The sequence below is a fragment of the Oryza sativa genome, chromosome 3, assembly GCF_034140825.1.
Source record: "Oryza sativa Japonica Group chromosome 3, ASM3414082v1".
NCBI lineage: Eukaryota > Viridiplantae > Streptophyta > Magnoliopsida > Poales > Poaceae > Oryza > Oryza sativa.
This window is the reverse complement of record NC_089037.1, coordinates 24,060,799-24,083,079: the sequence shown is the minus strand read 5'-3', so window position 1 is coordinate 24,083,079 and position 22,281 is coordinate 24,060,799. Positions and strand designations below refer to the sequence as shown.

Sequence of the window (22,281 nt, the reverse complement as noted above, 5' to 3'; positions counted from 1 at the left end):
TAGAAAAATTACGCATTTGTCATCTCCAGCATGAATTTAAGCACCTCTTCAATTCTGATTTCTAAACTGGATAAAGAGATTCCACTTGAAATCATTCTTGCAAGCAGCAGGGTTAGGCTTCATAATCCTGATCAGCAAGTGCAGCTAATCTATGGACTGGTTGCACTGCTTCCCAGCAATATCTGGCACTATATTTTCAGTGGATGGTTCCATGCACACAATATGTTAATATACCTGTGAACTTAGGCTGTGTTTGAGGAGAAGGAAATAGAGAAGATTGGGAAGATATGCAAAACGAGGTGAGCCATTAGCACATGATTAATTGAGTATTAACTATTTTAAACTTAAAAAATGGATTAATATGATTTTTTAAAGCAACTTTCCTATAGAAAATTTTTGCGAAAAACGCAACGTATAGTAGTTTGAAAAGCGTGCGCGCGGAAAACGAGGGACAATCCCCCCTATCTCCCCTGAAAGAACGCAGCCTTAATGCAGTTGTTAGTAAGTTTTTTGTATGCGCTTGTAAATTACACCAAAGCTGTTATCCTTCGACCTCACCAAACCCCACAACTTTCACAATATTTCAGAGCTTCGATGCCAACAGAGTATCAAACTGTCCAGCCAACCAAAATGAAAATTTTAAAATGGCTTCACTTGGACAAAATGACATTCAGAGCTCTGAAAAACATCTCTCTCAATGAAGATTCTCCATCCATCTTTCAGCCATTCAAAGAAGTATTCTTAAAAAAATTCAGAGGACTGTTTAGCCTATCAGCTAGGTGTTGTGCTGAACTACGAAATTTCAGAAGCTAATAAGATATCAACTACTACTACAAAATTTCAGAAACTTATCAGGTAGAAAATTTCAGAAACTGCTAGCATATCAACTAAATGTTCTCAGAAGACTAATGAAAACAATACAAGAGGCAGTCGAGCTGCTCTGCTCTATTCAGGAGGAAAAAAATCCCCAAAAATAAATCCTAGTTACCAACATATTTGGATGCATGTGAAAAACATACCGCAGGCACCCAGAGAGATCAAAGCATGTGAAGGGTCATATTTGTACCTGGAGGGTGGGGTGTTGATGATCTTGTTGGCAAAAATAGCCAATGCAGAGAAACACCAGAGTATGTGCATGTTGCAGGTGGTGTTCTACTGCTCTGATCAGGAAACCTGCAAATCAATGAAAACGGAATGCAAAACAGATGTATGTATCCCAACAAAGATCTGATGCACTGTTGTGTACATTATGAATCTCTGATCAAATGCCTACGCCTGGCCACCGCCGGAAGCTGCCGCCTGCTCCTCCAATAGGTCTCAACTTGGGGGAGTGGAGCAGCACCAGTCGTCGCTCCAGCCACCGCAGGATGCCACCGCCCTCTCCTGCTGACGGTCACTCGGTTGGAGGGGAGCACCACCAACCGTCTGAATGCATTATGAGAACAGTACTCAGCAGGCATCACCACAGTGAAATCTTTGCAAAATCAATGGGCGTGTCAGAGAAAAGAAGGAAAGAAAACGAAGACGAACAGGAGAAAGAAGATGATCAGATCGATGGGGTTGATGCCAGGCGCACAGAGGAGACGTTGCATTGCAGCATCACTGGCATCCCTTTCTTCTCCCTCTTTGTCTCTCTTCGTGGGGAAAAGAAGCAAGAAGCACCTGGATCTGGTCCGCCGCATCACTGGTGTGGATATGGAGCCGGCAACGACCAGTCTTCCCACCCCTTTGATGGCATCGTCGCCCACCTCGATGGCTCGGATTGCACCAGCCACCGCATGGAGGAGGTGAACCGGACGCCGGGATGTGGCCTCCTCTCCGCCGCTGTCGATTCCGTCATATCCGCCCTATCCAGGACCTCCACCACCATCGGCAGAGCAGGGGACTAAGCATAAGTGAAGAGGGAACAAACCATCGCCGCGTCCCTGATCCTCCTCCATCCTCCACCTCCGCTGCAGTGCTCCGACCCTAGGGAGGAGCCAGATGCGGGCGAACGCGAGGAGGAGCACGAAGCCTCTTCTCCCTCGCCTCCCTCATCCTCCACCACCGCTGCTCCTCCTCGTCACCGCTCCTCCTCATCCCCGAACCACGCTGCTGCTCCTCGTCGCTGCTCCTCCTCATCCCCGATCCGCCGCCGCCGCAGTCCACGCGGAGCGATCGCCGGATCCGTCACGCCGCTGCTCCTCCTCCTCGCCGCTCCTCCTCATCCCCAAACCGCCGCCGCCAGCCGCCCCGTCGCCCGCTGCCCCTGTCGACCGCCGGATCCGGGTGTGGGGCGGCCACCGCCGCTGGATCCAGCGGAGGACGACCGCCCTCGCCGGATCCGGGCGAGGGACAGCCCCGCCGAGCCCGTCGCCCGCTGCCGCGCCGTTCGTAGTTGCCGGAACCGCCGCCGCGCTGTCGCCCGCAGCCGCCCCGTGGCCCGCAGCCGCGCCGTCGCCCACCGCTGCCGTCGACCGTCGCTGCAACTGCCTCTCTCAGATCCGAAAAAATGGGATGGTGACGTGGTTGGTTTCGACGTGTGAGAGCAACATAAGTATATATATATGCTGATGTTGAGTAGTAAACAATTTACTCGGAGGAGGGGGCGCAGGGAGGGGTGCCGCGGGAAGGTGGGGGGGGGGGGGGGGCTGGCTGGGGGGTGGGGGTAGGGTGGGTGGGTGGGAAGGGGGTTGGGGGTGAGGTGTGAGGTAGGGATGAAAACGGAGCGGATATGGACGGATAATGTTTATACCATATTCGTTTTCATATTTTTTTACCGGATACGAAAACGAATACGGATAGCTCGAATACGAAAACAAATACGGATTATCTCGAATACGAATAAGAATCGAATATGATCGGACACGAATACGGAAATAAATTTTTCTCGGAACACGAAAACCAACTCAACTTCTAATAGAAACAAATATCAACATATATAATTAGCTCATTTTATATAAAATGAGGTATAATTTATAAATATTTTTTAAAATTTAAATAATATTAATAGTATGGACTAGTGTTAGAGATAAACTACTATTAAAATCTATAAAGGTATATTGAAGGTTATAGAGTTAAAAAGAAATGGGGTATGTCTCATGGGTCCTGCGGATATCCGAATAGCACTGTTCACCGGATATCCGAATTATTATCCGTATCCGACGGAAACCCTGGTACCATATTCGTATTTGTATCCGGGAGAAAATATCCGTATTCGTATCTGTATCCGAACTATCCGAGAATTATCCGATCCGAAAGTTATCCGTATCCGTTTTTGTCCGGAGCGGACGGAAACTATCCGCTCCGTTTTCATCCCTAGTGTGAGGGGGAGTGTTTTAGTTATTAGGATGCGGTATAGTATGTCTATATATAGACACACATATATATATATATACACAGTGGCGCTCACATGCGCTTCGCGCCACGGTTTAAATGGCGCCACACACAAATGAGGAATGTCAGCCCACCAAAACCAAACCAACCTATTAGAGAGTTAAAAATTAACTGACGGAAATTGTGGCGCAAACGATACCTGCAGTTCGCATGTCAAAGGGAGAGCGAATGTGATAGTAAAAATTTAACTGTTTTAAATATTGGTGATGAGTTAAGATGTTGCAGATAACAAGTTAAATTTTTACCGTGGTCCACCCGTACGACAGAGTCATGTTTATGTTAAAATCGGTGGTGGTTGATTGTGCATATGAGGTCAAATAGTTTAAAATTAACTTGCATAGACCGATCGGTGATGAAGACGTTCCGTGTGTGAGAAGTTATAGTTTAACTGATTGAGATAATTGTTTTGCCTTTCGATGTCGCATGTAAGGAGTTAAAAATTTGTCTTTGTTTCGGGAGTACTATAGGGCCATGGGGAGAATTTAAGTAAACGTTGGCAAAGTTAAAAAATAACTGGAATGAGCCTATAGATGCTGAAAGACGTATCAGAGGATTTTTTTACACGACATGATTTACATATTGTTATTTAATAACTTTACACGACATGATTTAAATATAGTTATTTAATAACTTTACGTCGCTATGCTGTGGTGGCATTATGGTTGTTTATCCATGCGCACATTACTCCAGATATATCGCGCATGCATGCAAACAAGAATCGCTACAAAATCGCTGAGATTGTTTGCCCTGATATGTGGGAATCAACCATCCTGTCAGTTTCCCCAATATAAACTGCCCGGCTCATCATTTGTATTACGCAGCCAACTCAACCATGGGTGATAAACAAGAGACCGAATCCACAAAGACACATTTTGTCGATCCCACTCACAACCCCACCACCGATGCCACGCTGCAACAGGATGAGCATGAGAGTGATCTCCCCGAAGAGTTTGGGGTGACAAGCCCTCCTCCACTGTCGCCACCCCCTTACCCGCTGTCGCCATCGATGGAAGATGATGGCATGATCTACGCGGAGGACTTGGGGTACATGTCTACCCTATGCCCTTCCCCCCCTTCTGACGTTGACGATCTAAATCCGCCGGAAGACCCCAACAACAAGATTATTCTGCACCCAGCTTTCATCGACGACGGCGGTGACCTTGATATTATACAAGAGGACATTTACAACTTTCGATATGACCAGACCCCGCCAAGAGATGCTCAGTCACCAGTAACCCGGTTCAAGCGCCATAAACGTGATTAGTTTTGATATGTCTATTTAATTTTTGCCACAAACCATTACATATGATAGACCATATGTTTTTATGAATACATTACCCATAGTCCAAAAGGGTTAAAGTTTTTAGATGTTGGTGTTATGTCTGCCGCTTTTTAAAAGATAATAAAGAATGAATCGTTTAGTCATGATATGTTTGTTGGTTTGGCTGAGTTGATTCAGTGGGTGAGTTAGAAATATCACATATGGTCAGTCGTGGTACGCCAGTTATACTTTAACTCACATAGTCCATATATGAGTGTGTGTTCAACATGGTATTGAAAAAATCTGAAAGGAGTTAAAATTTAACTTGTTCTCTTATTGGATGAACTCGAGTGATTTGATCAAGTATGTAAGTTGAAAAATAACTTCGGTTTTGGTGTCGCTCGTGCGCAAAGACGCTATGGGTTTTTAATTTTAGTTTCTAGAACCACATTGATCAAACTGAACATACGACGATGGATAGTGAGAATGGATATAATTAAATAAGGATGGAACTAGTCACTGTTGAATTTAAAATACAGATTCATAGATGAAAAAAAAAGACAAGTATCATATAGACTGTGTTATATAAAATTGGAGTGTCTATACTGTAATCGTGCGGAACCGTTTTCATAACTCCCGAAATCATCGTCTGCATTTGTTTGATCGTCATCTGTATACCCAGCAGATTCAGCTGCATCTTCAGCTCACTCGTCGTCTAAACATCTTCGCAGTGATGGACCCTTCCTGCTTGATCTCCTTGTTGTTCTAGGGACTGCAGTACTAACTTTGCATCCAACATTGGTACCACGTCCTCTACCCCTGCCGGATCCGCGTGGCCTGCCCCTCTTTCCCTTACCCCTATTAGCAGCCTTCATCACCTTGTCGAAATTTGCTGGGTTTGTCGGGCATGTATTTGCGTAATGCCCATCCCTCAGATGGCACCACCCACATTCCCGTGTGCACAACTTTTTGCCCTTGGCTCCAAGTTGAACTTCCTCATCCGGGTCATGGGTCCTTCCTTTTATTCTTGACTTTGGGGGGGGGGGAGGGGGGCTCCCTGCTTATTTCGGCGTTTTGAACTCGTCCAGCAATGCCATCTTGCGTATTGGTGTCAACAGTCGCAGTAGAGTCACGCGGTATCTCCTCTACTTGACTACGCAATCCCTTCAGAACAGCCATAGCCCTGTCAAACGCTACCTTCAATTTGCACGCCGCCCTAGCAACTCCAAACGCTTCAATCATCATCATATTTGTCCTGTAACTTTCTTGAACCCCATCTGGTCTAGTTGTCTCTCGATCCCGCCTATCAAAGGGCACGTTGCTCTTCGCTTTCATTGTGTACCTCTTTAGGATGTAGACAGCGGGTATCTTCTCAACTTGTACATGAACAAATGCCCGGAGCATGTGTGTGCAGAACATGCCTAAATTACATCCAAAAAAAGGAGAGAGCATTTAAACCAAAGTATTGCGATGTGTGATAACGGAATGCTGAAAATGTTAAACGTACATAAAACATCGATATCGAGTTTATACTATAAAAATACCTGTATGCTCCCACTGTTTGCACTTGCATGTAAATACCCCTTCATCGACATCTGCAATAACCTTGAATTGCTTCTGACACTAGTTGTGTTTTTCGGAATGTTTGGTGTGTGACACTGCTGTCAGGGTTATGGATACCACATACCTAGCAGTAGTTGACTAAATCTCGGCAGGACCCACCACATACCATGTCTTATACGGAAACAACCTTCGGATATAGGAGGAGTTCCGCATAAGGAAGGATGACTAGAGTTCTACATGGAAACGATAAGGACTACTCGGATTGTATCCATATTGGTTTCCCTAGTTCTACTTGGACAAGGGGACACCTAGGGGTATAAATACAAGGCCCCCTAGGAGGAGAGGGGACACGGAACAATAGATCAATAAACAAGATCAACATACAAGCCAACATATGCCAAGACAAGACGCCGGATATCGATTTCAGAGATAAGCCTAGGAAAACCCCATATGGTACCTGCGGAACCAAAGAGAGGAATCTAGCGCTGTCTTTGATCTCGCCGGGCATGGATTCGAGGAGGAAGACTACCCTGTTGTCGACTACGTGATGATACTTCAGTCTGCTAAGTTGACAACAGTTAGATAGGCTACCCCAAATATTGTACTGGTGTGATTATGATGAATAAGAGCAACGACCTGCTTCGGCCAACAGTATGTAGGGCTATTACCTGACAATTCAGGGGCCCGAACCTGTATAAAAATCCTCGTCCCTATCTGTTTTACCTTAGTCTCGCATATATCCTTGTACCAACGATGCCCATACTATGCAAATACCGAAATTGCGACATCGAACGTCGACAACTACCCACCCGTTGCGGAAATTGTCGTCTTGTGTGATCCTGAAGTCAGTGCTGTCCTGAAGCACCTCCTCGAACAATCTGAAAGCCGCCCTGGTGTAAAGTCTCGACATCTGTATAACAGATGGCCACCGTACAGCCAACATTGGCTTTCCATGTACAAAAAGAAATATAATTAGTTGGTGTGAGTTAAAATTTAGTAGAATTATAGGAGTGATGTCAGACCGTTTCCCCCAGTAAAAATATCACTAACCGAGCATGCTCTTGTCTCGGCAGCCTCCTTCTCCTTCCTGTCAGTTATAACCTCCAACATTCTCCGAGCAAAACGGTGCAGCGCGGTTTGGTGGTCAGCAAACTTGTGCTTCACCAACTTGTTCATGCTCTCGCTCCGCTGCGTCGACGTCATCCTCCTGCAGTATTCCTTCTTGAAGAACGCAGGCACCCACTTTTCCCTGATATCATATAAAGCTTTCATGATGGGACAGCCCTCCAAATCATAACTCTTTATGAATTGATCCCATGATGTTTCAAACTCATAAGGCGTGTAGGTTTGATTGATGCACAACATCATGTCTGGTTCAATTTGAGCGTCCCGTGCAAAAATGGTGTTCAATGGGTCAGAGTGGCGGTTGAGGATATGCCACCTACAGAGTCAGTGTATTATCCCAGGGAAGCACCGCCCGACAGCGACTGCCATAGCAGGATCTTGATCTGAAAAAAAAATGATGTAAATGGCAGTAAAACAATCGTACAGGAAGTGTAGATAAATTGGAGACACGGAAAAAATTAATGGTGGATGACAATAGGGAGTTTTTTGTAGATAGACTTGCCTGTTAGGATGCAGCGCGGAGCCGGGAAATTAGCCATGTACTTGTTGAAGGTGTTGAATAACCACTCAAATGACTGCACCTTTTCGTCTCTGAGCAAGGCACATCCGAAGAGTGTGCTCTGCATATGGTGGTTTGCACCAACAAACATTGCAAGTGGCATTTCGTAAATATTAGTTTTGTATGTGGTGTCAAACGTTACCGCATCTCCAAAGTCAGCAAATTCAACCTGGCTGCTAGCATGACTCCAAAACAAGTTCTTAATGACACCATTTTCATCAAGCTGGGCGTCCCAGTAGAACTTAGGGTTTTGCAACGTGCACTCGTTGAAAAACTCCAACAACTTGTTGATGTCATTCGCATTTTCCTTTCGGACATTGGCTACTTTCCTGCATCGGTCAGATGGGAACGTCCTAATTACAATCCACATTTGTGTCTTCGTGCAAGAAAGCACGAAAAGAAACTTTCATGAAAGCAACATCACAAAGCCAAGAAACGGAATAATTTAAAAAAATCACCTGTTCTCAACGTCGCGTGAAGTGAAAGGGATATTGTCTTGGCCTCCATGGAGATCAGATAGAACGCCCATGATACAACTTTGCGGCACGTGACTTTCTTGCATAGTGTCCACAAATTGCATAACTGTGTCGTCGCGGTTCTTATGTGCACGCATGTGCTTTACCGCCGAAGGGGATGGCGTTAGAGGGTGGTTGTGCTGTAGCTCGACCACATCATACACCACCGATGAGAGCGCACCACCGTCGTAGTTGTGCCTCAGCTTCATAAAAGCCTTGCACCCCATTTTCTTGGACGGTCTCCTCCGTTGTCTATCACCATCGGTGACCTTCGACACGTGCTTGCCCTCCCTCGTACAACACACCTCGCGAAACGCTTTGTGCGTACGGCTCTTCTTGATGTCAAATCCAGCGTGACATGCATACCTCTGGTAGAAGTTGTATGCGTTGTCGTATGTAGGGAAAGCCATGCCTTCGGTGGGCACCATATGCGGTGGCACGCTAGGACCCTGTTATATAGCAAAGATAAGTTTTGTTAATAAATTATCGATGAAATACTGGAAACATTATGAAAGTTTAGATACCATTTCTAAAATTATTATGGCTGCTGAGTATAGCACGTGGATTGCCAGTTAAAAAATGGCTTGTATCCAGTTGCTAGTGTATTCCTTAGGTATGGGATTAATTCGGTTAATAAAACAGAGACGTGCGTTCGGGATCATTGTGATAGTTTAAAAATAACTTTCGTATTCATGAAGGTAGTGATATAAAACATCCAAAATTACGTAGCAAGAGTGTCAGGTTTAGAGATATAAAATTACTTATAGATCGAAGTTATCGTGCATAGATGTTTGTTGAACCTAGTTGTTCTAGGAATGGGAGTTGAGTTAGTTTTTAACTATTGAATGCAATGAGAATTGCTTGTCGTTAAAAGAATCAATCGGTGAATGTGATTCATGAAATATTGGCAAACCATATATAAAATATAAAAAATGGTATATTTTTAGTGGGAGTAGTTAGTATCGTCACACGGCGATAGCAACGAAAAAAAATAATCGTGGCTCGAAATAATGTGCTTTTGGTGCATCACTATCGCAAACTAGACGTCGATAATATTCACCATAGAACACAGTGGGATTGAAGGAGTGGAACTTACATGGTTGTAGACCCTATTCGGCGTGGGGGTTGCAATGTCGTTATCATCCAAGCATGGCGGCATCCATTGAGAGGGAGCATCTCCTGCTTGGCGCGTTGGGGTACATTGTTGGTGTGGAGAGCTCGCCGGAGGGCAACCCATTGATGAGCGAGGAGTGAGTGGCGGACAAAACGACGTGGAGCTAGTGATCTCCGGCGATGCCATGAGCAGCCAAGGAAGATGAAGGAGTGACTGGAAGGATGTGCTCCGAGAGCCCCCACTAACTTGAAGCTAGCTTGGTTGCTGATTCTTTTTTTTTTTTGCTTTCTGTGTGGAGTTACGCCTTGGACGTAAGCACTGGCGATAATGATGGATCTACATGTGTTGCACGCCCAGTTTTTTGGGTTTTTTTTTTAAAAAAAAACGGATCGTGGGGTTAATTGTGTGATAACGGCTTGTCCGATTAATGCTCAGCCCGTTTATTTTTTTTTTGGTACCGAATGAAATGTTCTGTAACAAACAATGTGGCGATATTGGACGTTGCTACAATGTAACAAGTTATAAATTAACTACATTGTAGTTAAACCATGTGACATGAGACCTTCGAGGTGTAGATTTGAATAAAGATATATTATAGATGATGCTATGATGGCAATTAGAGTTAAATATTTACTTATGTACGGTAGCCGCGTTATATTACTGCGTGATTTATTGGGTGGGTTGTGCTTATTGAGTTGTTTTTTTAGCTTTAGACCCGTGCATACGTATGAGTAATAACACGTATGATTTTGTAACCCTTTTTTAATCCCATCATATCATCGGTCAGGAGGGGGGATTGTTGGTAATTAATAAGGTTACAGATAAAATCCGCAAGCGCACGGATATACCGATGTAGCACTTCCCCTATGGAGTATTCCAAGGGTATCGAATCCAAGGGAACGTGTGTGATCAGACTTCCTCCGGTTCATCCAAGGACACCAAGCAATTGATAGGCTAGGATAGAGAGGATTTACTAGTGAGAAATGGTGTCTAGGGAAAGCTTAATTTTAATCCTAACGCAATACTTCAGGCACTGGCAACCCGCTGTTCCCAGATGTCGCTCTACTACGTACCCGGACAGGGAGGACTTCAGTGATCTCGAGGGCTGTCACCACCTCTACACCCACCTCAACGTACTGTGGGATACGCAGCAATTACTGGATAACAATTACCTAAACAAAACGTCTAAGCAATTACTATCTACTTTAGTGTTTATAACTCACCAAAGCAATCACTATATTTTAGTTGATTATAGTGAACAATAATCCTGTATGCTATTTAGGAACTAACCAAGAGATAATTCTCACAAGATAAATCTAAATTACTCAAGAAGAATATTATAATGAATTCAGAGTAATAAACAGAATAAAAGAAATAGGAGAAGATTACCGACAACTCCAGAATTCTTCCGACTCCTTCTACTTTACTCTCTTCCTATTCTAGTATACAATATAGTACAATAGAGCCTCTTATAATTCAGCTCAAGCTTGGAAGTGTGTGTGAGAGTGAATGAAGTGAGGTCCTTTTATAGGGCAGTTATGACGGTTGTGAGATGGGGAAATGTCCGAACTGCCCCGCAACCGCCATCAGGGAGTGATCTGGGATGTCCATGCCAAAACCTGGGATCAACGGCGATCACCAGGGTTCGGCTGAACCAGGGGGTTCGGCCGAACCTGGGCTAGGCCTTCCTGGCCTGGCCTTTGGTCGGTGGACTCCCTGGACCTTCCTCTATCCATTTCTTGGAGTTTTGGGTTGATTTACTGATGTTTCGATGAAGTTCATGACCCCTCTTTGTATGGATACATAATTCTCCTCACTTTAGTCTGATTTTCCTTCCAACTTCAGGGTTTATCTTCTGCATAAAAATATACACCAACACTTATGGAATATGTGAGATTAAGCACCTATCTCTATGTTGGATGCTTTATTATCTGTACTTTATGCAAATGTTGGCGGTATAGAATCGGCATTTAATAGCCACCAACAAAACCCCCACACTTAGCCCTTTGCTCGTCCCTGAGTAAAGGTTAGTGTAGAATGAATTTCTTCATGATATGAATTAAGCATATAAATCATTCACACCCATACCTGCACTTGTGAACTATATCAATGGCTATCTTACCATCTTGAGTAATTGATAAATGGAACAATCTTGATTCCAGTCCTTCTTGCTTCTCTGCCATACTCATGGGATTTTTATGAATTTTCGCAAACTAGCTCTTTTCCTTATATTGACTTTTCTCTCTTGTCTCTCAAAGATGTATATTTTCTTTTGGATCCTCACCAAGGCAAAGTGTGCCAGAATTTACCCCTATTCTAAGGCTGATATGTGGAGCTTGGTAGGGATAAACTGGTGACATACTTGCATCATATATATTGCAAAGCCAAAAATATGGACTCAAGAAGATCATCAATCATACTCCTAGATCAAGGATCTTTATTTGTGGTTGAAAATGGAAAAGTGAAATATGTTGTGGAATGATGGAATAAAGAAATGATTCTCCTTTTTCCTATACTTTCTCTCCAAATTGGTTTTCTTGGCATGATTGTGGAGGGGGCATGGCTATATTTTCTTTGCTCAATGTTTTGAGAGCAAATTTTATTTCCTTCTTTTTTTTCTTTTCTCTTTTTTTTCATAGCCATGCCTTTCCCCCTTTTGTCATTCTTTTTTTGCCAAGAACTTTTCCAGGAGAAGAAAGCATAGTCCAATGTAGGAGTTTATTTGAATGGATATTTTTGTGGAAAGCCAACTTCCAGTGTAGAAGCTTAGCCAATTTTTTTTATATGTGGAACTGGAAAGTGGAAATGATAGTGACCCCTTGATCATGAGAGTATGAAAGATATTTAACACAAGTCACACAATTTTGACAAAGCTCAATATAATGTCAAGCAGTCATATGCATGATAAGGTTGATCATTAATGTACTTGCATATGGCCTTGGTAGGTATAAGGTAAAGTCAATTGGAGGATTGAGCCTTCTTAAAATAATTTTATTTTTGAAAATAAATTCCCAAGAGTCATAACCATGTTGCAAGGATTCCTTTCATCTTAATCATCTCACATAAAGCAATTACTTAGATGTATAAGGTTCCCAAAACATGGATGGTTGTTCACAAGCAAAGTTCAGCTGAGAATAATGAATATACAAGATCAATCACATGAAGAATTTCATTAGTTGGAAATTTTATCTCTTACTTATGCTTGAACCAATTGTTTCTCAATTTTCAGCTCTAGTACTATACCATGGTGGAGATATACAGATACAAGACATGCTCACCTGCTTACCTGTGAAAACTAGGAGGTATTGGGGCCAACACTAGTTCGGCCGAACCTGGTGGTTCAGCCGAACCACTATGGTGCCCAATACCTTTGCAATTTTCTGTAGAGTTCAATGCCTTCCAGGTGTTCAGATATTCAGCAATTTTCAGTGTATACACGTCAGAAGCTGGGATATCTCCCCCACACTTATTAAAAACCTAAACTTTATTAAATATAAAACAAAAAAAAACCTTGGCAAACATTGGGGTTAACACCAATGAGCCACATTATTTGTAGCAAGTGCTTACATGATTGGAAAAATAAAACCAAGCACCTACTGCTATTTTATTCATGGGAAAGGAAACATCTAATTAGCATAATACTTATTTTCCTTTTCCATCACTATGAATGCACGCTTGATCTTAGCGCACAAACCGCGACTACGGGTATCAAAATTATTTCTAATTTTAGCGAGTTCTACCCCTAGCTCCGCATTGCGATCCCTAAGCTCTATGTTCTCCTTGCAGAGTTTCTTCACTTGAGCGGCGAGCTTGTGGATTGAGGGCTCCGGCGATTTCACCTCATCCTCTTGGAATTGGCCAGGAGCCCTCACAATTGGAGGGGGCGTCAAATGAAGCTTCACCTTGATAGGTGGAGGGCTACGGGACTCCGCTGCCCCCTCCTTCTCCGATGCCATTAAAGGCCGGAGTAAACCCTTACCATACCCACCGCCGGGAGTTCGTACTCCCTGAATGCGGAAACGCTCCCCCTTTGGGGTGGATGGAGTAGCGGTGGGTGTGGTGTACTTGTGGAGCACCTCATCCCCTGCCTTGGTGAAGAGGGTGCCCACAAAGCGCTCGGCGGGAGGCGGTGCGGCCTTCCCGTCATCTTGGAAAAGGCATCGTGCCTTTAACAAGCCGAGCTCTCCCGTAGTCGGCCGTTGTGCAGGCGAATCCCCCTGGATTTTTGTTCTTGTAACATGGCAAGGGGAGAGGGATCGCGCTGCTGAACGGGGGCCGATTGGGGCCGAGAAGGGTTCGGCCGAACCCCTGGTTCGGCCGAACCCCTGGTTCGGCCGAACCAGGGAGCTCGATGATCGGCTCCAAATTCGCAAGGGAGCCTGACACAGCTGCAAGGGGTTGAGCCCATACAACGTTTACCCCTTCCATGGTGTAGTGTTCCATCGGGATCAATTGATTCGCCGGTTTCGGCTCTCCGGTGAGGTCGTAAATGGAATTGGAGGAAGAGCCAATGAATGGGATTAGGAATTTGCTAGCCATTGGTGGATATGAGTGGAAATTCAAGGAATTGGATTGAATAGGAGAGGAGAGTGTGCAAAGGTGGAGGAAAGGAGGAAGAAGGAGTGTTTTGGTGTGATCCGAACGTTGTACCTTCAAACGCGCATCTAAACGGACTAAGGACGAGCGGGGGAGACCATCATTCGAAATTGGGACCGATTGGGAACCGCCATGGCTCGGCCGAACCACCCTGGTGGGTCCGGCTGGCCGCTAATTTTTCCCTAGGTCCTCTAAAACCTATTCTAAGCACAAAAATGACAACTATACAGGGTTTTGAGCATGCGTTAGATGAGATCATCATGGTTCATAATTAATTAATTCAATAACGTCCACTTCTTTATCTAAAGTTTTATTTGGCTCAAGGAAAATCCTTAAACGTTGACCGTTTACCTTAAATATGTTACCTAAGTCGTCGCAGAGTGTGATTGCCCCGTGTGAAGAGGTGTTGATGACATCGAACGGTCCTTCCCATTTGCTGCGCAATTTTCCGTGGCCGAAAAGCTTAACCCTGGAGTTGAACATCAGTACTTTGTCTCCTGGCTTAAATTTCTTGATCTTTATCCTTTTTTCATGCCAGCGCTTCGTCCTTTCTTTGTATATCTTTGCGTTGTGGTAAGCCTTTTCTCTCCATTCCTCAAGTTCAGCGATCTGCATTTTTCTCCATTCTCCTGCTCCCTCAAAATCCATGTTCCAATTCCTGATGGCCCAGTATGCTCTGTGCTCAAGTTCTACGGGGAGTCGACATGGCTTCCCGTAGACTATCTGATATGGGGACATTCCAATGGGTGTCTTGTATGCTGTCCGATATGCCCACAGTGCGTCCGGCAATCTGTCCTTCCATCCTGTTCCCATTTTGTTGACCGTCTTTTGCAGAATATTCTTGATTTGTTTGTTTGATGTTTCTGCTTGTCCACTGGTCTGTGGGTGGTAAGGAGTGGCCACATTGTGTTTGGCTCCCATTTCTCGTAGGAGGTCTCGGAAGGTTTTGTCAATGAAGTGAGAACCTCCGTCACTTATGACCATTCTAGGGGTACCAAATCTTGGGAAGATGAATTCTGTGAACATCTTCTTGGCATGCCTCGCTTCCGCGGCGCTGCACGGCATAGCCTCAACCCACTTGGAGACATAGTCGACTGCCACCAGAATGTACTCGCAGTTGCGAGACTTAGGGAAAGGTCCCATGAAGTCTATACCCCAAACATCGAATATCTCGACTTGTAAATTGTATGTAAGGGGCATTGCATCGCGAGTAGTGATTCCTCCTTGCCTCTGGCAGCTTGTGCACCTTCTGATGAATTCTTTTGAATCTTCGTACATTGTTGGCTAGAAGAAACCATTTTGCCAAATCTTGGCCTGGGTGCGGAATGCACCGTAATGGCCACCATAGGGTGAGGCATGGCATCGTTCTATGATCTTAAGTCCTTCTTCAGTTGGCACACATCTTCGTAGTAGGCCATCGGAGAACACCCGATATAGGTATGGCTCATCCCATATGTGACGGCGACTTTCATACTTTAGTTTTCGTTGATTTTCCCCTGGTGGTATGTACTTAGATACCATGTAGTTCACTATATTGGCATACCACGGGTTGGAGTCGCGAACCGTCATCAGCATATCATTTCTTAAGAAATCATTGATTGGCTGTTCCTACATGTTAGTGATCTGCAGCTTGGACAAATGATCTGCTACAGAATTTTCTACTCCCTTTTTATCTTTAATTTCTAAGTCAAATTCTTGGAGCAGCAAAATCCTTCTTAAGAGACGAGGTTTAGCATCTTTCTTAGTGAGCAGGTATTTCAAAGCAGCATGATCAGTATAAATTATCACCTTGGCTCCTACTAAGTAAGATCTAAACTTGTCGATAGCAAAAACAACCGTGAGCAGCTCTTTTTCTGTAGTTGCGTAATTCAACTGGGCTCTGGTTAGAATTTTGCTAGCATAACAGATTGCATGTGTCCTTTTATCCTTGGTTTAGCCCAAGACCGCAGCAACAGCAAAGTCACTTGCATCACACATAATCTCGAAGGGTAGGGTCCAATCAGGAGGTTGAATGATTGGAGCAAAAACAAGTGCCTTTTTGAGAATTTCAAAAGATTTTAGGCACGCGTCATCGAACTCAAAAGGCGCATCCTTGGCTAGCAAATTTGTCAGAGGTCTGGCAATTATAGAAAAGTCCTTAATGAACCTTCTATAAAAGCCGGCATGACCCAAGAAGCTGTGGATTCCTTTGATGTTCACGAGAGGAGGAAGCTGATCTATCACATCGATTTTAGCACGATCAACTTCGCTTCCTCGTTCGGACACTCGATGCCCAAGAATTATCCCTTCACGTACCATAAAATGGCACTTTTCCCAATTAAGTACTAGGTCCTTTTCTTGGCATCGTTGTAAGACTTTGTCTAGATTCTGCAGACAATGACCGAAAGTCTTTCCATAAACTGAGAAGTCATCCATGAAGACTTCCATGATATCCTCGATCATGTCCGAGAAAATAGACATCATACACCTTTGGAAAGGTGCAGGAGCGTTGCATAGTCCAAAGGACATCCTACGATACGCATAGGTGCCATACGGACATGTGAATATAGTCTCACTCTAGTCCTCCGGATGGATGGGAATTTGATGATATCCGGAATACCCATCGAGGAAACAGAAGAAGGAATGATTTGCCAGCCATTCCAACATTTCATCATTGAAGGGTAGCAGGAAATGATCCTTTTTTGTAGCCTTGTTGAGTTTCCTGTAATCGATACACATCCTCCATCCGGTTACGGTTCGTTGCGGAATTAGTTCATTTTGAGAATTTGCAACGACCGTCATTCCTCCCTTCTTTGGCATAACCTGAACTTTGCTAACCCACTCACTGTATGGTACGGGATAGATAATCCCGGCATGCAGGAGTTTCAAGACCTCTTTCTTTACAACCTCTCGCATTGCATTATTGAGCCGTCGTTGAGGTTCCCTAGAGGGAGTACTCTCGAGGTCAATAGGAATACGATGGGTGCAAAGCGCGGGATTAATCCCCCTAAGGTCCTGAAGCGAGTAGCCAAGAATAGAACGATGCTTTTCTAACACGGTGAGAAGACGTTGAGTCTCGTCTTCCGAGAGCTTGTCACTGATTATGACAGGAGCCTCTCTGTCATTGTGTAGGAAGGCATATCGTAGGCCTGGAGGTAGAGGTTTAAGCTCTAGCGGAGGTCGAGGTGGTGGTTCCATGATTGGCAGGTCGAGAGTCTCACTGGGATCTGCTTCTTCCTTGATGAAGTCGGGGACCTCATCTTCTAGAAGGGCCTTGGTAGACTCATGAGGAGGAACTGCGGTAACCTCTTCCGCTGACTCAGTTTCTGGGAGAGGGTCGGTCAAGGTGATCCTTGCCCGCGAGAATGGAATTGAGAATTCATTCTCTCCCAGTGTTATTTTGAGGCTACCTAATCGGGATGTGTTGATGAGAAGTTGCTCAATGGGCAGCCCGATTAGGATATCAAAGTCTTGGATTTCAAAGACATGGAAATCCAAGATCGCCTCCCTGTCTTCAAAGAAGACAGGCACATCTTGCACAATCCCAAATCCTTCGATAATATTTCTATTCGGATGCTTGAAGAATTTGTTTGTCGGGGTCACTGCCTTATCGCTTAAATAAGCGAATGCAAAGGACACAGAGATGAGGTTGGCCCCGATAGTTGGACTGTAGAGAATACCGACATCGTTCCCTTCTAGGTGACAAGGAATGATTCGGGGAGCGGTATTTATCCGGATTACTTCGGATGAAAGCTCTGCCTCCCTTTGCCATTCGTCGCTCATTATGGATGTCAACTCCCGGACAGTTTCTCGTAGGAACCCGAGTTCCATAGGATCGGGAGGTGACAAAGGAACGGGTGGTTTCCTCTTGCTAAAATAGTTCAGGGTATTGCCGTAGTCTACGTCAAAACCGTCCCTGAACATAATTGTGGCACAATCCGGAGTCTGAATTTCTTCATTCTTGACGGATGGCTGCTCAGGAACCTTCTCATCAATCGAGCTAGCAGAAGTGGACGGTTCAGCAAATGGCTCGATCGTTAGAGGTTCCTCTATCTTGGACACGGATGCCTCCAGCTGGGGTTCATTGGACTGCGTCATGAAGGAAGTATTTTCTAGAATGCGATCCAAGATCGTTTTTCCTTCTGACGGCGTTTTATGCATGAATGATCCTCTAGCGGTTATGTCCAGATAGAATGCAGACTCCTTATCCAAACCCGTATGGAAATGTTGGAGAAGCACATACTCAGGTAAGGACAGGGTTGGTCCGGACTGTACTAAATTAGTGAATCTGGACCAAGCTGCACCAATTGACTCGTTTTCGATCTGCTTGAAATTGAGAATTTCTACTCGAAGGGCAGTAATACGAGTAACTGGGAAGAAGGCAAGACAGAATCTATCTCGCAGCTTTTCCTAGCTACCGTTTACACATCCAACGGTAGAGGTGTACTATTTCTTTGCTCTCTCTTGAAGAGAGAACGGAAACAATTTCCACCGCACAGTTTCTTGTCTCATGCCACGAATCTTATGGCATGAGCAGACTTGTTCAAAGTCTCGCAGATGATGGTAGGGATTTTTTAGATCAAAACCAGAAAAAGGATTTTCCCTAACCATACTAATTAGCTCGGGACGAATTTCATAGCCAGTTGTATAAATGGGCTCCGATGAAGGAGGTGGCTCATAGAATTCGCCCCGAGGAGCAGACAGCTCAAACAGAGGTTGCACGATGGTCGAGAAGAGTTTGATAGGAATACTTCTCTAGGATAGCAGGGGTGAAGGTAGAATAAAAAAAATGAAAAAGGATATGAGGATGAACTGGGTTTGGAAATGATCAGCAACCGTTCCCTGGCAACGGTGCCAGAAATGCTTGTTGGTAATTGATACGGTTACAGATAAAATCCGCAAGCGCACGGATATACCGATGTAGCACTTCCCTTACGGAGTATTCCAAGGGTATCGAATCCAAGGGAACGTGTGTGATCAGACTTCCTCCGGTTCATCCAAGGACACCAAGCAATTGATAGGCCAGGATAGAGAGGATTTACTAGTGAGAAACTGTTTCTAGGGAAAGCTTATTTTTAATCCTAATGCAGTACTTCAGGCACTGGCAACCCGCTGTTCCCAGATGTCGCTCTACTACGTACCCGGACAAGGAAGACTTTAGTGATCTCGAGGGCTGTCACCACCTCTACACCCACCTCAACGTACTGTGGGATACGCATCAATTACTGGATAACAATTACCTAAACAAAACGTCTAAGCAATTACTATCTACTTTAGTGTTTATAACTCACCAAAGCAATCACTATATTTTAGTTGATTATAGTGAACAATAATCCCGTATGCTATTTAGGAACTAACCAAGAGATAATTCTCACAAGATAAATCTAAATTACTCAAGAAGAATATTATAATGAATTCAGAGTAATAAACAGAATAAAAGAAATAGGAGAAGATTACCGACAACTCCGGAATTCTTCCGACTCCTTCTACTCTACTCTCTTCCTATTCTAGTATACAATATAGTACAATAAAGCCTCTTATAATTCAGCTCAAGCTTGGAAGTGTGTGTGAGAGTGAATGAAGTGAGGTCCTATCGTAGGGCAGTTATGATGGTTGTGAGAAGGGGAAATGTCCGAACTGCCCCGCAACCGCCATCAGGGAGTGATCTGGGATGTCCATGCCAAAACCTGGGATCAACGGCGATCACCAGGGTTCGGCCGAACCAGGGGGTTCAGCCGAACCTGGGCTGGGCCCTCCTGGCCTGACCTTCGGTCGGTGGACTCCCTGGACCTTCCTCTATCTATTTCTTGGAGTTTTTGGTTGATTTACTGATGTTTCGATGATGTTCATAACCCCTCCTTGTATGGATACATAATTCTCCTCACTTTAGTCTGATTTTCCTCCCAACTTCAGGGTTTATCATCTGCATACATATATACACCAACACTTATGGAATATGTGAGATTAAGCACCTATCTCTATGTACACTTATGGTATAGAATCGGCATTTAACAGCCGCCAACAGGGATGGCGAGTTATTATGTAACTACTTGTCCCATAGCATTGGACGGTTTGTTGTACGGATGCTCCCTGCTCAAGCAATAAGTAATTTTTTAACTCATCGTAGGGTTTCGGATGATCTCGGTTATTAGTATGGTTTTACTGTGTAAATTTTTAACTTAGATTCTGCTAGTCCATTGATGTATGCTACACCCTTTTGGATGGGTAACTACTTAACTCTTCGCATAATAACCTTGCAAATGTGTATAGACAAGAGGTGTGCTGGACGACTGAGTTAATTTTTAACTCTAGTCACGTAGGATATCGAATTTTGATCCTGTCCCAGTCTGTCTACTTGTTAACTGTTCAGTTAAAAAGTAACTTATGTGTCCGGACTCTGGTGAAAACAATGAACGTTGCTGCCGACAAACAGACCCATGTTTGTTGTGCTGAGCGAGTTAAAAAAACTCCAAAATGAGTAAACCCTAAAAATTATGTTGTTTGCTTTATCAGGATTATTGAAAGAAGTAGGCAGTTAGAAATATACATGACAGCATATTGCACAAAAGACATGCCAGGAGATAATATATATGGGGGTTGTCATTCTAACCAGTAGGATCGAACTGTACAATGACCAATGACAAAATGATGTCTTGTATCCTGAAAATGAACTGGTACCACACTAGTTGTAAACTGTGGTGAAGCCTGAAGACATGAGATTATAGCATATGACACATCCTGTATCCCAATGAAGAAAGTTTTTCCAAAATGGTAAAAAGCACAACTATTTTTTTAGGCGACAGGATCGACAACATCGGATCGGCGGAACATCTCGATGTCAGGATGAAGAGGCGCGGCTTGGTTGTACTCGCTGAACATCAGCTGGTGGAGGATGCTTGACCGGACAAGCGACGAGTTGGTCTGCGAAAAGAATGTTGTTCGTGAATTGGTATATAATAATGTGAAATTGAGCGATGAATGTGTCACTACACCGATGCTAGGGTGTGATTGCTGTAGTTACCGGGATGGAAAGAGTCTCGATAGACTCCCGGTTGCCGTCGTAAGCCTCCATGAACCGCACGATGTAAAATGCACAGTCGTTGGAGCATATTTGCATTTTTGGGCACTTCATCATGTTCCTCCTGAAGTCGCCGAACCTGCAGAAACTCTTAGGCGCTACCTCCTGCAGCGCATCGCTCAGACCCTTGACGATGCGTTTGGACAACGCACGATGGTGGTCGCTCTCCAGTGTTCCAATCAAAAGGTAGTTGTTCGAATCCATAATGTCCACCCGCCTGTGTGCAATGTTGATGGCGTACAGAGACCAGTGGTCGTGGTGGAGCACAGGTAACATTATCTATCCATTCAGGGATTGAAAAGTAAAAAGGCACGAAAAATTGCCAAATATATTTGCTGGGTTCAAGAGATGCTCAATGAAACGGCAAAAAATATACATGGCATTAGGCTTGATGCGAACACTAAACCCTAACTAATGAAGAAGAGGGGGGTTACCATCTGAGTCTTCGTCATCGGAACGTTCTGGATATAGTCGCGCAAGTTTCCGGCCAAAGCATCGGCGGAGAAATCATGTGTCTCACCATTTTGTTTGATAAAGTCGTTGTTCAGGAGATACTGAAAAAAAAAAGTGAGGCCATTTGTTGTAGTGACACAAAAAGGGCAAAATCTTGTGAAAAAGGAGAGGCAAACAATAATGTTGCTGCACCGTATGGAATAAAGAAGGAAAACAATTGAGCTTGACGTAAATCACGTTACCGAGACAGAAGTCGGTATGAAAATCCTTTTTCCAAAAGTATCTGGCCTGTTCCTCATGTCTTCCTTGAACAGAATCGAGCTGAACGGGTCTATGAATAGCCCCTCTGTCAGATTCCCATTGGAGAACGATTTGAGTACATCGTATCCATACGCAACGGAGCTGTCAATCTCTAGCAATTTCACGCTGCAAGCATACCATGAAAAAATAACACGAAAACCCGTAAAAATGAAAGCAAGCCAAAAAAAGGAGGGGGGAACGGATGAAAACATGATGCACCATAAGGACATAATCAATAGTGTGATGTACACCGACCTGTCCATACGACCACCATTGGTCAATAAGAAGTCCCTGAGCTGAACGCTCAGCGACACGTCAGATGGCATGATACTTGGGCCAACAACCACCGGCGACAAAAATCTT

General features: G+C 44.3%; 1 non-coding gene and 1 pseudogene across 1 annotated transcript; both read right to left on the bottom strand.

Moving 5' to 3' along the window:
- Positions 1-856: 856 nt before the first annotated feature.
- Positions 857-2,516, bottom strand: LOC9269891 (uncharacterized). The gene is made up of 3 exons (XR_010740215.1): positions 1,531-2,516; positions 1,247-1,425; positions 857-1,173 (listed from the first exon to the last, which is right to left on the bottom strand). It is a non-coding gene; the product is annotated as an uncharacterized protein (transcript).
- Positions 2,517-5,697: 3,181 nt separating this feature from the next.
- Positions 5,698-8,808, bottom strand: LOC136355663 (protein FAR1-RELATED SEQUENCE 5-like; annotated as a pseudogene).
- Between the last annotated feature and the right edge of the window lie 13,473 nt (positions 8,809-22,281).